General features: G+C 40.2%; 1 protein-coding gene and 1 non-coding gene across 6 annotated transcripts in view; one reads left to right on the plus strand and one right to left on the minus strand.

The window, feature by feature from the left end:
* Positions 1-218: 218 nt before the first annotated feature.
* On the minus strand, positions 219-290 carry TRNAE-CUC (transfer RNA glutamic acid (anticodon CUC)). The gene has a single exon. It is a non-coding gene; the product is annotated as a tRNA-Glu (tRNA).
* An 805-nt stretch (positions 291-1,095) lies between these two features.
* The window catches only part of NCOA7 (nuclear receptor coactivator 7), a 153,722-nt gene continuing 137,481 nt past the window's right edge, over positions 1,096-17,336 (plus strand). For 2 of the 5 annotated variants that reach the window (XM_063666556.1, XM_063666558.1), the window contains exon 1: positions 1,096-1,347. The gene's annotated coding sequence lies outside the window, so the exon portion shown is untranslated. Of the gene's footprint in view, positions 1,348-10,092; positions 10,410-10,664; positions 11,110-17,336 lie in introns of those variants that run through there. The other 3 variants (XM_054491646.2, XM_054491647.2, XM_063666557.1) reach the window with 2 other exon arrangements.

The raw sequence follows: 17,336 nt of genomic DNA on the forward strand, positions 1-17,336 counted from the left end.
AAAAGTACATAAAACTTAAGATTCAAAAAAAAAAAACAAAACTATGAAAAAAAAACCCAACCAGCAAATGAAAACACACAACTCATGACTTCGATTTAAAAAAAAATAAAACTATGAAAAAATAAACTTAACCAGCAAATGAAAACTACACAAAACTCTTGACTTCTAAATTGCGTGCAAAATTGCATGCAAGATACCAAAGTTAAAGAAAACATCATTTCCCTGACCGGGAATCGAACCCGGGCCGCGGCGGTGAGAGCGCCGAATCCTAACCACTAGACCACCAGGGATCTTGTTAAATATGTTGCCCTAAACCTACTTGTTGTGTTAACAATCTGCATTTAATTCTTCTAAGCAGTAGGCGGTAGAGTATTGCGTCTAAGCCACACCTATTTTGTTCTTGTTCTGAGTCCTGGTCCCTGAATCTATTTCCTGAAATTGAAGCAAATTCTCGGAAGCACCGGGATGGCCCCTTAAGGAAAAAACCTGTACCCTCCAAATCTAATCCTCTTACTATTGCCATGCTGAAAAAGATATCCTGGAAAGTCTCATTCTTTTACGTAACTTGTAAATCTCTTTACCAAGACAAGTGTTGTCTGGACGCATACTGTCCAGAGCCTTGTAATTTGCTTTATTATTTTATTAACCATTTTAGCCGCTCTTTCCAAATCTAACTTCTGTCCCTCTCCGTCTTTCTTCGTTCTCTGTCACGCGGATGTTAAGTCCCTCTAAACATTTTACTAAATCTAACGATAGATTGCCACCGGCTGAGAGCGTTTCTCGGCGAAGAGCCGGAGCGACCCCGCGCTGTCCTGGGTGCGGAGCGCGTGCTCTACAAATATGGGTGATGAAGGGTCACGTAGCCTCATAGCACGCGGTTCTATTTTATTTATTTGGCACACGCAGGCTAACGAGGCTGAGAGAGCTGTGGGTGGTATGCCTAGTGAAGGATCAGGACATCTGCCCAAGGCTCCAAGCAAATCCTTCAAACCCACTGTGTTTGTTACCCTCCTACTTTCCAAACTGTGTTATTATCTGGGCAATTGCTTCACTTCTCCGCATTATATACTAGACACGGCCAGGAAATGATGCAATTACCAAAGGAGTCAAGACACCTTACAGCCCAGCCTTAATTCAGAAACCCTCATAAAGTAGATGCAGAGGGCAGTAAGATATAACTCAACTTTGAAAATGTCAGCCGTTATAGTTGAAGAAATCTAACCCAAGAGACTTCGCTCCGCTGCAAGATGGAAGGAGGCTTAAGTAAGACATAAATTTGTAATGAACTTGCTCACAACATCCGGCGCCACTGTGAGTTGCAATCATCATCCATTACCACAAAATTAGGTGAGCCTGTGCTTGAATCTCGTTTCTTTTTTCAGCAACTCAGAGATGGAGTTTAAATCATTGATATACTTTATCTGAAAATATGTAATAATATGAGAACAGGAAGATTTAAAGGGGTTATTAAGATAATAAGATAGAAAAATCATCAGAAGAAATTTCTACACTTTATTGTATTTTAAGTGGGACCCTTTTTTCCTATCTCAAGGAATCTTAGATCAAGTTCAGTAGGTGGAGCTCTTACCTCTTAATCAAGGGGTTGCTAGACCTCAGCATTAGAGTATGTGGTTTTGAATAAAAAGATTAAGCAGATGTTAGTTTAAATTTGTATAGGTTTAGTCACAATATTTTACACAAAGTAAAAAAGGGTATGGTGAAAACCATCCTCCTACTCACTCCTTTCTTCTTCCCAGGAGTACACAGTGTTACCAGCTTCTTCTATGTCTCCCAGAAATAATCTAGGCACATACAACACATATCTAGTTCATTTTCCTCCAACTTTTTGGTTTTGAAACATGTCAAACCAACAGAAAGTTGCAACTGTAGAACACTGAACACACATATACCCTTCATCCAGATCTGTGGATGAAGAGCTCCAGCAACTTGTGGCTATTAGGCACTAAAATGTAGCCAGTATGAATAGATGTTCTGTAAACACTGGATCCACACTGTATGTTTAAGCCTTAGTATTTAAAAAAAGAAATGTAAAATATCGCGTTAATACTTTTTACTTTAATTACATTTTTAAATGAGAATAATTGGATATATTGGGTTAAATAAAATATTATTAAACTTAATTTTGCTTTCTTTTTACTTTTTTAATGTAGCTACTAGGATATTTAAAATTATACATGTCCTTACATATATTTCTATCTTACAGTACTGTTCTAGATTCATCAATTATTAATATTTTCCATATATGCTTTCTCTATTTTTTTCAGAACCATTTGGGGTTAGCTGCAGACAGCATGATACTTTATCCTACACACTAAACACTGTGTTGTGCATCTACTAAGAGCAATCAATATAATTATCAACTCAGGAAATTTAATTCCACATTGTCATTTATTATATGGTCAATAATCAAATTTTCTAGTTGTCCTAATAATCTCATTTATAGCTTTTCTTTTAATCTAGGATACACTCTTGGATTATACCTTGCATTTAGTTGTCACGTGTCTGTAGTCTCCTTCCTTTAATCTGGAACAGTTTCCCCAACCTTTTTTCTTTTACATCATTGACCTTTTTGAATAGTGGAGGACAATAGTTTCAGAAAGTTTGTCAATTTAAATATTTCCTCTGGCAGGACAACTATCTTAAGTGATGTGTCTTTCTCAGTGCATTATATCAGAATGCACATAATTCCAGTGTATCACATTACCTGTAATGGGTAAGTGTGGTAGGCAGAAACGTCCACTTCACCCCACAACCCCAGAGATGTCACTGTCCTAATCCCCAGAACATGTTGACATGTCACCTTCCATGGCAAAAGGAATTATGCAAATGTGATTAAGATTTTGAGATGGAGATTATCCTAGATTACCTGGATGGGCCCCAAATCATCACAAGCGTTCTTATGAGTGAAAGAGGCCGGTGGGGCAGAGGAGTCAGGTCAGAGTGATGTGATGTGCAAAAGACTCATCTGGCCATTGCTGCCTTTGAAAAGGGAGGAAGGGGAACCACAAGCCAAGGAATGCAGGCGGTTCCTCTTCTCCCAGAGGCTTCCAGACAAAAAGCAGCTCTGCCAACACCTTGACTTTAGCCCAATGAGACTTACATTGTACTTCTGAACTACAGAACTGTAAGATAATAAATTTGTGTGGCTTTAAGTCCCTAATTTAGTGGCTGCGTACAGTCATTTGATTAAGGTGTATGCTATATTTCTCCATCATAAAGTTACCTTTTATAACTGTAATTAATTGGCAAATGTTGGAAAAAAGCAAATATCAATGGTGGAAGTGATACTTTGAGACTGTAGACTATTCTGTTCCTCAACAAACTTTTAGCCAATGGGTTTAGCATTCACTGATGATCCTTGTCTGAATCAATTATTGCTATAGTGATGGCAAAATGGTGATATTTTAATTTTATCATTCTTCTGAAAAGAACTTTCCCTCCTCTCCTCCCTCTTTGTATTCTTTATTTGATTTTTACATATCAGCCTGGACTCATATTCTTTTTTTCTGTTTTAGTGAGTTTTTATTCAATGTGTTATATTCTGTTGCTGTCATTATTCATTTAAAACCTAAATTGTCCCAAATTCAGCCAGAGGGAGTCCATTCAAGCTGGCTCCTGTGTTCTTTTGGAATGTCCCTATACATTTTTGAGCTCTTCTTTACTTTCAAGCACAACATGGCCCAGGGACATACAGCCTGTACTTTATAACAGGAAGAATTAACATCTTCGTGCATATATCTATTTTTCTTTAATTTCCTTTTTAAATTTTTTACACAAACAGTAGCATGCTCTACATGATTTTCTGTATTTTTAATTAATACCTTTTAGAGGGTGTTCATTATTTAAATGGAGTTTCCTCATTGTTTTTGACAACTGCAGGGTAGGTATTCCACTGTATAGATATCTTACTAAAGCAGTTCCATATCACTGGGCATTTAGATTGTTTACAATCTTCTGCTGTTACCAAAGTACAGCCAAAAATAACCTTGGAACAACATAATTTAACATTTAGTTTTTATTAACTTGCCCACAAGTGATTCATCTTATAGAGTGCCAATTTCTGATTTGAAAATGCTAGAAGAAAAATCATGGCATCCAATTCATATTCAACAATCATTATAATTTATTTACAGTTTTTCAATTTGATCTCAACCTGAGTCAGCTGTCCTTCTTTTGTTTATTAAGCTATTCATTCATTTGATAAACATTTATTGAATCTAATATATGTCAGGTACTATGTTGGACACCAAGGACACCACACTGAACAAAACAGATCCCTGACCTTAAAACTTAGTCTGGTAGAGTTCAAGTAACCAAGCAATTATGGTATAATAAGAGAAATGTATCATCATAATAAGTTTATTTAATAGATTAAAAATCTATCTTTTATCACATATACATGCTGATAGAATATAAAATGGTATAGCCACTCTAGAAAATAGTTTGGCAGTTTCTTAAAAAACTAAATATGCACTTACCATATGACTCAGCAAATGTACTCTTGGGCATTTATCCCAGAAAAATGAAAACTTATGTTCACATAAAACCTGCAAATGAATGTTCATAGCAGTAGCTTTATTCATAATAGCCAAAAACTGGAGACAACTGAAATGCCCTTCAATGGGTGAATGGTTAAACAAACTGTGGTACATCGATATGCCTTGGAATATTATCTGAAAAGGGAAGGAACTATTGATACATGTAATAACTTGGATAGATCTCAAGGGAATTATACTGAATGAGGAAAAAAGCCAATCTAAAAGGTTACATACTATATGATTCAATTTATATAGCATTCTTGAAATTATAGAGATGGGAGATTAGTGGTTGCCAGGAATAGGGATGTGGTGAAGAGGAAGATCAGTATGATTCTAAAGGAGTAGCTTATGGGAGCCTCATGGTGATAGCTCTGTATTTTATTGTGGTGGTGATACAAGATATGATAACATTGCATATAAACACACACACACACACACACACACACACACACACAAACATGCATGAATATACGTAAAACTGGTGAAACCTGGCCGGATGCGGTGACTCATGCCTGTAATCCCAGCACTTTGGGAGGCCGAGGCAGGTGGATCACATGAGGAGTTCAAGACCAGCCTGGCCAACATGGTGAAACCCCGTCTCTACTAAAAATATAAAAACTAGCTAGGCTTGGTGGTGGGTGCCTGTAATTGCAGCTACTCAGGAGGCTAAGGCAGGAGAATTGCTTGAACCCAGGAGATGGAGGTTGCGGTGAGCTGACACGGTGCCACTGCACTCCAGCCTCAGCAACAGAGTGAGACTCTGTCTCAAGAAAAAAAAAAACTGGTGACATCTGAATAAGCTCTCAAGATTGTACCAATGTCAATTTCCTGGTTTTGATATTGTAATGTAATTATGTAAGACATTAATCATGGGGAGAAAACTAGGAGGAAACACAGGACTTCCCTGTACATTTTTTGCAACTATTTATTAATCTGTAATTATTTCCCTTGGAAAAAAACCCTATTAGCATAAGCACTGTAAATTTATTTTACCCAGTAATACAAATCACCACCACATAATGTCACTTTTTTAGGGATTCATTTCAAAATTTTAAATTATATTTTAGCACCAATGTTGTAGCAGCTTATTTGAATATGTTTTTCAGAAAGTGTAAAAACTATGTAATGAATTCTCAAGCTACTGAACAGACTATTCGTAGAAGAAATAAGACAACAGGAAATTATTCAAAAGCAAGTATTTTTAAATTAGCTGTGAATAAAAGAAAAGGAAAAATTTATTGGGCTAACTCTAAATAATCAGCCATAAGTATGACATGATGACAGCTATGCGGACAACAATCCATGCCTATATACAGCAATATTTCTTTCTCAGTACACTCTGGTAGACGCCACAAAGGCCAAGGTGATTTCTACCTCCTCTTCAGATTTATAACAAGCCAAATGAAACACTGAATATAGGTTTAACCACAAAAGGACACTTACATTTTTCTCAAAACTCAAGATATTATCATAATTAACCAGTAAACAAATGACCCCAGTTTGTGAAAATGACTCCAGTTTGTGAAAATGAGCCACTGCCTTAAATACTATTAAATAATAAACTCTCTTCTGCCTCTTTAGTTGCAGGATGGCTACTCATATCCCTCCACACATGATCATCAGTATTTGCCTCCCGTGTCCCAACAGGCCTGAGTCAAGCATATGATAAGAGGTGTTTCTCTCTGCGCTAGAAAAAGAAGGATAGGTTCACTAAAGAGTGAATTTTCTTGGTGCTAGTAGCCTAAGCTCATCACTTGATGCATAAAACTCCTCTCCCACACCTTTTGAGAGACCTTCCAAAGAGATTTCGATATTTTCAGTGGCTCCAAGGTCATTACTTAACCAGTTTTGAAACTATATTCAAAACTTATAAATTTTGTTAAAGAGTAAGCAACTCCCAAATTCTCCTTCTAAGTGACTTCATCCTGTTATTTATACATCACATATGTACATATACATTCCTATAATCAAGGAATTCTAAATTTGGGACAAAATATCATACACAATAATCATTATCTTTTTTTTTTTTTTTTTTTTTTTGAGATGGAGTCCGGCTCTGTCGCCCAGGCTGGAGTGCATAAGCGTGATCTCAGCGCTGCGCAACCTCTCCCTCTGGGGTTCAAGTGATTCTCCTGCCTCAGCCTCCCAAGTAGGTGGGATACAGGCATGTGCCACCATACCCAGCTAAGTTTTGTATTTTTAGTAGAGACAGGGTTTCATCGTGTTGGCCAGGCTTGTCTCAAACTCCTGACCTCAAGTGATCCACCCTCCTCGGCCTCCCAAAGTGCTAGGATTACAGGTGTGAAAATAGGCCAGGCGCAGGAGCTCACATCTGTAATCCCAGCACTTTGGGAGACCGAGGCAGATGGATTGCTTGAGCCTAGGAGTTTGAGACCAGCCTGGGCAACATGGCGAAACTCCATCTTTACAAAAAATACAAAAATTAGCCGGGTGTGGTGGGGCATGCCTGTAGTCCCAGCTACTTGGGAGGCTGAGGTGGGAAGATCAATGGAGCCGGGAGTTGGAGGTTGCACTCTAGCCTGGGTGACCTAATGAGACCCTGTCTGGAAAAAGAAAAAAAGAAAAAAACAAAAAACAAACAAACAAAAAAACAGAAAAGAAAATACAGTAGAGCTCTAGATCAACCAGAGACTCAGGAGCCTTTCATTTGGGCAATGTTAGAGCGATATTTGCCAATATTTTTAGAATTCTAGTTTCATGAGACATTACTAGTGTTGTGTTCAAAAACAGAAATACTAATCATGCTTCTTCATTACAAGAATTGTCTTTAGATAGATAGGTAAGAAAAATACCAAACACATTTGCAGGATTACCACTGTTTGGCAATGTTTCTCTAAGCCCGCCTACCTTAGCCCTCTAGAAAATCACTTGGGAGAAATCCTGTTGCCTGAACCCAGAGACCCAGCTGCCTCCCACAGGTTCAGCGAAACAAACAAATGGCGGAGTGAAGTGATCCCTCTCTTCTTCCTTTAAGAGAGGAAGGGATCTCTGCTTCTCTTATCTACTCCAAAGTCTCATCATACAAAGGTTGTTTATTCCTGCAAAAGTTAAATGACAAATCCACCTAAATTATCCTACAATGGCCCATACCCTTCAACAGAGAAAGGCCAGTTTTCATATTTAAAAGTGGCCCTCATACCCATAAAATCAGTGTGGTATTATAGTTTTTCATTAATTCAGCATTTACCAAGTAACTTCCGCAGCCAAGAACAGTGAAAAGTGTTAGGGATACCATTTTTAAAAACTTTACCATAATAAAGTATATTATTCTACTAATACCTTTGATTGATGGCCACATTCTAGACTTTAAGAAGCACTCAGGATTATCTCCTTTAATTCCTATATCCACCCTATAAAGTTGGTACTGTTACCATTCTTTACGGATAAAGCATATCCTTTACGGATAAAGCAACTGAGGTTAAGTAGTTTACCCAAGGTCAGCACGTGGTGGAGCTGTAGTCTGAAGCCAGAGCCTGAATTCTTAAAGATTACCATATTCTTAAGAAGTACACTTTCTACTGAGGTTTGATCTGTAGTATACTAAGATTTCCCAAATTATTTCATGTATTATATCTTATCTTCCAATTAAAATTTGACCTTCTATTTAGGGCAGCACTGTTCAAAAGGATTTTCTGCAATAATGAAAATGTTCTAGTTTGTGCTATCCAAAAGCACAGCCTAGCCATAATTTAAATTTAAACGGCTACAAGTAGCTAAGGCATACAGTACTGGACAACACATACAAGGAAGAGTTTCATTTCTTCCGACTTATCTATAAAGCCAAGGCTTAGGTAAATCAGTTAATGGAAAGGAACGAGTGAAGAATCTTTAGGAGGAGTTTGTACTCCCTTAGCTGTGGAGCAGAAATCTTTATTATATCAGGACTTTCAGTATAATAAAAATGTTATAAGAAGCATATGATACAGCATGCAGTCCTGGAGGAGTTCATAAAGATGGATTCTTACATTCCTTGCAATATCTTTGGAAGACTGACCTTTTTTTTTTTTGAGATGGAGTCTCGCGCTGTCACCAGGCTGGAGTGCAGTGGTGCAATCTCGGCTCACTGCAACCTCTGCATCCCGGTTTCTAGTGATTCTCCTGCCTCAGCCTCTCAAGCAGCTGGGACTACAGGACCCACCACACCCAGCTAATTTTTTTTTTTTTTTTTGTATTTTTAGTAGAGATGCGGTTTCACCATGTTGGCCAGGATGGTCTTGATCTCTTGACCTCGTGATCCGCCCGCCTCGGCCTCCCAAAGTGCTGGAATTACAAGCGTGAGCCACTGCGCCTGGCCAGAAGACTGACGTTTTATAATTGACGGTCACAACTTTAAAAATTCATACTCAGTTATAGCTTTTTGTCTAATAAAAAAATCACTGCTTAATTTATTTACAAAACATGGAGTCCATAGAGAGAAAAACAACAGGGGCCTCTTGGTAGTAAAAGGATGAGAAACAGTGAAAACTTGTAAGTCAATGGACACTTCCTTCAGAAACTACATTCAAAACTTAAAAATTTTGTTAAAGAGTAAGCAACTGCCAAATTCTCCTCCTAAGTGACTTCATCTTGTTACTTATACATCAGATATGTACATACACATTCCTATAATCAAGTAATTCTAAATTTGGGAAAATATCATAAATAATAATAGTTATCTTTTGAAAATAAAGTGGGGCTCTAGATCAACCAGAGAGTGGCAGGAAGCAGCCAAGTCACGCCCCACTGGCTGCTTCCTGGACAAGCGCAGTGCAGCTCCCACAGGGCCTCACACCCAACCTTCAATTTGCTTAAAAGAACTATCTCAAAAAATCTTAGCTATTTAGTCACAATTTGTCCTTGCCATGGAACACGTTTTTCTTTTGCCTGATTTTCAATAACCTTAGATTTCAAAATCATAAAAGCACTCATCAAAGAACTGTGAGAGCAGCTCAGCTTCCCTGGAGATCTCAAACCATGTTCCTTTGATACAATGCAATCGGCTCTTTATATTTTAGGAAGCTAATTTTCCCTTACTAAATGCTAAACAATTTACAAATAACACAATGGCTACAGAAAAAAAAATCCAACATCTTTACATTCAAATCCCAAAGATATAAACCTGACGTCTAAATTAATACGTGCTTAGTGCAAAATTGGGCAATTATTCCACATTTGCAAGATAGTATAACATGACCACCTGCTACTGAAATGCCAAAGCCACCACTGTTAACGCTTTGCTCCGCCTTCCAGAGAGGTTATTACAGCTTAAGCTGCGTCAACAACCCAGAGGAGGCTGCTATCTAGTTTATCTGTGTGGAAGGCCTGTGACACACTGTTAACAGAGTAGTTGCAGGCCCTTCCTTGGGATATTTTTCTGCGTATAAGAGTGAATGAACTCCACGGCCAGATCCTCCTAGTCATGTTGCAGTGCTGGTCATGGGACCGCAGAGGGAACAGCACTCAACTGGGGATGGGGAGCTCACAGGCACAGGCCCCGCAGCTGATGCAAACCTTCCCCCTCCAAGATTCTCTCGAGTCTCTGCCAAGAGTCGGCTGGAGGGCCCAACTACTATGTTCTTATTGCTGTAATGACTGCAATTTGGCAGCATCCAGGATGCTGTACCGGGAACAGGAGGGGGAAGGAGATGGTGGGCCCCTCTGCTAAACACAACGCCGGAAGGGACACAAGGATGAATTTATTGTGGCCATCGGTCCTGAGCTGGAAGTAAAGTCAAAGGGCTTTAAAGCTGGGGAGACGCTCTAACTCCTGCTCTGCTGTCAAAGCCTTACTTCCCACGAAGAGTAGGGGCTAGGCGTGTCAGCTGTAAGGGGGATGCGGCCCGGGGTGAGGTAAGAGGCAACTCCTAGGTGCCGCTGCCAGGCGGCGGTTCGCCGGGGCAGCAAGGCGCCCGCACTCGGGAGGCGCCACAAAGGGCCGAGGCCTGCGGAGGCCGCGCGCGCAGCTCTCCGGGGCGGAGGCGCCGGGCTCGCGGCAGTGGAGGCTGCAGCAGCCACGGGTAGCCGGGGTGCCCAGCCTCCCAGCTCGGAGGTCGCGGGGGGCGGGGAGGATGCCGCAACTGCAGTCCGAGCGGCGGAGCCCGGCCGCCTAGCTCCCCGGCCCCCGCAACCGCGGTGGGGCGCAGCGCGCGCCACGGGCCGGGCGGAGCTAGAGGCGGGCGTCTGCACAGCGTCGCGCCTCCCGCGGCTGCCCACCTTCGGCCGGGCCCGGGACCCTGTAGCGGCCGATGCCCTGACGGTGGGCGCAGCAGCGGGGCTGGCGAGGCGTCGCGCGTGGGGAGAGGCCTAAGACACCCCGACTGCGGCGGCTGCGCCCACCCGATTGGAACGCGGGGCCCCGCGGGCGCGCGCCTCGGAGCTCCCGCCTCCTCCCCTTGCTCCTCCTCGGCGTACGGTCCTCCCCTGACCCCTCCTTCCACCCGCCGAGAGGATGCGCTCCCCGGCGCCCAGCAGCAGAAGCCACCGCTCCCAGAAATGCATGCGCCCGATCCCCTTCTCCCGGACCCCAGGAGCCGGCGCCCCCGCCCTGTAGGTAGGTGGTGAGGCGGGGCCCAGCCCTCGCCGCCGCCCGCTGCTGATGCTGCCGCCGAGAGGCCGCGGGCAGGGTCCAGGACCCGCCAAACTTGCCTCCCGCCGGGGGCTCGGTGGAGCGCTCAGAGGTGTGCTAATGGCGCTGGGCGTAGCCCCCTGTGAACCTGAAAACCTCTGCTTGAGCTCAGGAGGCCGAGCGGGGGCGAAGGAGAGCTTGACCCTTCCCCGCCCACCCCCTGGGGGCTCGTGGGGGTGCGCGCCGGTACGAGAGTGGGGAGGACAGGTTGGCATGGGGCTTATTTGGGGAGAAGACCGTTGGATTTTCAGCAGCTCAGGTGGAAATATGTCACTGTGTTTTTCCGGCTGGATTAGCAGATGCGTTCTTCCCATCTTTCTAGCCAAAACATGTAGACAGGCAAAGCGTTATATTAGTGGCATGTAGAAGTCGCTGTGGATTTTTGTGTATTTCAGAGCTAGCTAGTTGGTATATAAAATCGATGGTGCAAACCCTTACCGTCAACACGTTAGGGCCAATTTAGAGAAAGTCCTTTTAGAAGTCAGATTATTCGGGAGATCGATGAGGCTGGGATATTGTTGTGCTGCGTATTTAGGAGCCTCTGCTTACGTGAAGGGATGTGTTTTAAGAGTGGCAACTTTGATACAGGTGTCGGGAGTTGAGATTCTACTGGAAGGATGTACCGGGTCAGCCAGCAGAGGCAGCCTTGTGCCCAGCCTAACTTCCAACTCGGTGTTATGCTCTGTATTTCTCAGAAACTGGTTATATATTAATGCTTTTTTTCTCCTCTAGGTGTAAAGTTTATACATCAGAGCTTATGGCAAGATTCCCTCTTCCCAGACTATCATTTTTTATTTTATATTCAGCAATAAGGTTTAAAGTTTTGAAAAATGCATCACTGTAAGCTCCAATTTTATAGTCACTTAGGTATAGAGATTTGGAGAAGTGACTCAGTATAAGCTCAAATAGGACAGAATCTTGAATCTGTTTTTTTTTTTATCCTGTAATCTTCTGCATCTTACGCAGAATAAGTGCTGATTAGTTATTTGTTGAATGAATGAACTGTGTTTCAAGCTTTCATCTAAAAACCACAATTTAGAATCACAGAATTGTTCTGTGGCCGGTGAAATTTAATTGAATTTCAAAAATTGCTTCTTTGTATAAATAGGCAAACTCAGTTATTTTAACATTTATATTTCAATTCTGACATTTTTAGGACCATATGCTATCTTTCTGTAATGTGTCATTAAGGTTATGAGGTAATTCTCCCCAACTCTTAAGTTCATTTCATGTCTAAGCTTGCAAAATTTCCAGTCTCATTGGTAATCATGCCTACTTCAACTGTGCTCTCAAACACAATTTAAAAAGTAAAAGTCGTGTTTTAAAGAAAACTGTAAGTTACCCAAGAGGAAACAATGATTTGGTTAATAAGTGACGTATTCACTTGTTTTAGAGTTGAGTTTTTCAGGTTTGATCTAATTATCGTGTCTTTTATTACAGGCAAAAGTAGAAAAAAAACATGTAGAAGTGTCTGTGATTCTTAAATGATTCAAAATGTGTGATATAGATACACAATTTAAACTGTTTTCTCCTCAGTATAGAAACACATCAGTTTCCAAATTTGACAGCCAGGGGATTGTGAAATGAGGATTTGGAAGATACAGTGTCTTCCTGCTTTAAAATGTTATATCATTTTGAAAAAAAAAAGAAAAACAAGGTTAACTGCATCACACTTTATTTGCTTTATTTTTACACTATGGTATTTTCTGTTTTGATTTCATTTTTTTTCCATCACATGAATTTCATGAGTCAGTGTGAACTTCTTTCAATCTCTGCTTAACAATATTATCTGGGCACGCTCCCAGATTTTCTTTCTGACATTTTAATGCATCTTTACCATCTTAACTTCATATTACTCAAATGACTTATTTTTACACAATATGGTAGGCCATACTTTATTACTATTGCTTCTCCAACCTACTTATTTTCTTCCTAGATGGATAAGGAAATAATACTTTTCTATAAAAGGTAATAAGACTGCAGGAACCAACAGTGGGAGGGAACTTATGAAAAAAAATTAATTTGTTATGATTTATTAAAACAAAGCCAAAATTCCCTCCTGTAATAAAGATAATTACATTTTACACTTCTTAAATTTGTAACCCAGGGTATTGAGCAATTAATTTACCTGGCTCTTCTTGCACACTTTAAGCTTTTCAAAAAAGCTCTCCCCTTTGGTTACAGTAAGCTCTCTTTACCTTGTTACTTATAAGCACTTATTTGTTCATTTTACAAGTAGGAGTTGAGCCTTTAACTGCTCAGTTTAACTGCTATTACTTTGGCCTTGGAATCACAGTCAAATAAAAACTCTAATCTCAGATTTGAAGAGGTATTTTTCTCTTCTGTGTGTCCTGCAACCAAATGCACAGTGCCTCTGGGATTGGATGACTCACTTTTGGGTCCTACCTCCTGATCCCCCAGCACTCCGCCTCCACAAGCACCACCAGAATGCAATCCAAGACCTGGATTTCCTCTGTCTTTATCTTCCTAAAGGCTGTATTTTAGAAACCTCTATTCCTTTCTTGCTAAATGCCATTTACTGTTGTTTTTAAAATCTCAGCCCATAATTTTTTGTTTGTTTAAATTCAACAGGATCCACTCAATTCACTTGTGCTAGAATCAAAATTGTTGATTGCAGAAAAAAATACACAGAAGTAAATTTGTATGACCTTGAATTTCAGATATAGGGAATACATGAAGAGTAATTGTTGTCTACTGGTCTCCCCTCAACAGTGATACAAAATGCATTTGTTTCTGTACATGCCAGAGAATATGAGTTTTCTGTTGCTAAATTTGATCAGAAGCTTAATTGAGAGAAATGATGTTTATGGGGGGTTGGCTGAACAAAGGCCATGACGTCAACCTATTCCCTTCCAATACTAGCTGTTAGACCAGGAGTCTAGCCAGATCTTCAGAGGCTGTACTTTGGTACCTTGTTTTGCATCCTTAACACCCCCCCATATGCCCACACTGAGGGATTTTATTAATACAGTCAGAGGAAACTTACTATTATGTTACTTTCGAAATGTGGTTATGATCATGGTTCTTTCTATAGTTCCTGTTTGGAAGACTCATGCAAGAAATTCCATTTAACTTTAAATGCCAAAGAAAAGCTTTACTTACCCTGAACAATTTGTGTATGTGTGTGTGTGTGTGCGTTGTCTTTTCATCATGCAAAATGAGAATCAACTCATTGATTATATTTCCCTTTCTAGCTTGGCAACTAGGAAATGAACAAATTTGCAACTCAATTTTAATAATCATATAAAAATTCATAACCTAATATCAATATTCTATCTTTTCCTATGGTCTTGAGCTTCTGTTCTACCTTGTTTTTCTTGATTCTGATGTTTATCTAATTATACTTTTCCATTTGATTGAATTATATTCTTTTAAGATGACTCATATCCTTTGTGGAACAAGGCAGATTTTAAAATGTAAAACCAAATAAATGAAGCCATTGCACAACTGATCTCTGGACACAGTATGTTTTTGATGAACAAGTTTAATTGGTTACATTAAATGTTTTGAACAAGAATTGCAAATTTAGTACATTTGAACTTAGCCAGATGGAAAACAATGTTAGATAGTTTTACACAACTTTTTTTTAAACTCTTACGTTTATATTCACTCATTACTAATTTGAAATTAATAAAGCCATTCAATTTAAGTCAATTATATTTGGAGTACCTGCCTTAAACGCTATATAGGTTGAACAGGAGTTTCAATAGAATAAAGTCATTTTTAGCTGAAGGGCTAGCCTAACTTAGCATAACACTCACCAGAGTCAATCGACAATCTGATCTTCACATCAGCGATTCTTGTGATTTATCCTTGTTTTAATAAATCATAGAGTCTTCTCTGAGCCTCTTTTATTTACCATGAAATTTAAAAGATTGAGCTCCTGGAGTTAATTCTTCATACTGATGTTTTGACACCTAATTGTTAAGTTGGTTGAATTTACCCAGGTAACTCATTATTTACATCGACATGATAAGTTAAGCTTGATATATTTATCACCACGATAAGCAGAAAGATTGGCCTTTCTCAAGGGTCAGTCATTGGTACAGTCCGGTAGCCTTTGGCATAAAAATGATCTGAATTCAAAAGTGCAACTTAAAATATAAGAGGGGGTTTGGAGGGGGACCTAGGCAGGTTTTTACATAGAGGCATCTCATTCTGATAACCTTCATGTCTATTTTTAAATTTATTTTTAGAATAGGTAGTATCCTCATGGTTCAAAGGGTATGAATGGCTCTAGAGTGAAAGTACTCCCTCTCATCCTCATTCTCCTCTCACCGATTTCACTAATCCACAGGTAACCAGTGTTAGTTAACTGAGAATCTTCTAGTGACATTTTATGCATATGCAAGCAAATATGAACATGGAAGCTGCTCATTTTCTCTCCTAACCTGTCTCTAATTCACTCTGTTCCATTCCCACTGCCTCTGTTTGGCTCCCTAGATGCCTTGGACTGTTGTCTGCATTCTGCCTTGCTCTGCATTTCAGCCGTCCCCATTTCAGCAGGCTGTCCTTCTCAACTTCCCCCTTCAGACCCTGTAAAACATTTCCATCATACACGGGAAGGAATCTGCACATCTTACCCTGGTCTCTTGGACCCTGAGAGATTCATCTCCTGTCTCTATCCCTCCTTGTCATGCATTTTACCCACAGTCATTCTTAGCTAAGTCCCTTTGACCCATTTCATAGACCCATAGAAAACCTGATGAAAGTTCAAGTTGTCATCATGCACAGCAAATACCATTTGCCAATATATCCTTGTTTGTGGACCCCCAAGTTAAACATTTGTGTTTTAGTAATACAAAACTAATTGCCAGTTTCTGCACATGAATAGAGTATGATTTTTCTTCTCCATGCTGTTCCCTCTGCTTGGAACATGCTGTCCAATTTTCATGAGCAAGCCACACTCATTTCTGGTGTCGTCTCTAGGGGCCTTTCTTAGTTGAGATTCTGTAAACTCATGGAGCCTTCGGCATGAAACTTAGTGTCCCAAGTAGGCTTCCATACTAGGAGTAATTTTCTATATTAACTATGTTATAGCTAATAGCTATATTTTGCCACTAGCAAAATTGACGTTCTGGTAAAAAATTAACCATGATTTTGGATAGCATGTAAGATTGATAAAAAAAAATTAGGGTTGAAGCTTTTATTTAATCATTCATCCTTCTTCTCTCCCCACCCCGCACCCACCTCAATATAAATCAGTTGTCCCTCAGTATCTGCAGGGGATTGGTTCCAGGGAGTGGGTTCCAGGACCCCTGCAGATACCAAAATCTAAGGATGCTTAGGTTTCTGATATCAAATGGTATAGTATTTGCATATAATCTATGCACATCCTCCTGTATATTTGAACTCATCTCTATATGACTTAAAATACCCCCATACAATGTAAATACTAAGTAGATAGTTGTTATAGTACACTGTTTAGGGAATAATAACAAGGAAAAAAGTCTGTACCTGTTCAGTATACAACCATCCAACTATTCATTTTTTTCCTCAATTTTTTTTTTTTTTGAGACAGACTCCCACTCTGTCACCCAGGCTGGAGTGCAGTGATGTAATCTCGGCTCACTGCAACCTCCACTTCCCAAGTTCAAGTGATTCTCTTGCCTCAGCCTCCTGAGTAGCTGGGATTACAGGCATGTGCCACCAAGCCCGGCTAATTTTTGTATTTTTAGTAGAGACAGGATTTCACCATGTTGTCCCGGCTGGTCTCGAACTCCTGACCTCAAGTGATGCACTTGGTTGGTTGATTCCTTGGGTGCAGAACCCGTGGATATGGAGGGCCACCTGTGCATATCCAAATCAACTTTTTTTAGCAGCCCTTGCTTACTTTACTAATTCTCAAACATTGTGTTAACACCCATTAAAAATAGCTTTGGTATTTGTTATGACACTCATCTGGGAGAGTGTCTATTATTCCTACCACTCTAGTTTTCTTCTGTAGTTGGTACATAAAGGGATGAAAGCCTCCAAATAGGGTGTCACTGGAGTTTGGGGATCAGCAGGCAAAAAGGGTACTCTTAAGACATTGAAAGGATTGAACATTGACCCTGATAGATGACAAGAGCCATTTGGAGAGAGTGGTCCAATCTAAGAAGTGACTCCTAAGTAGGTGAATGGAATATTTT

The sequence above is a fragment of the Pongo pygmaeus genome, chromosome 5 (genome assembly GCF_028885625.2).
Source record: "Pongo pygmaeus isolate AG05252 chromosome 5, NHGRI_mPonPyg2-v2.0_pri, whole genome shotgun sequence".
Lineage (NCBI taxonomy): Eukaryota > Metazoa > Chordata > Mammalia > Primates > Hominidae > Pongo > Pongo pygmaeus.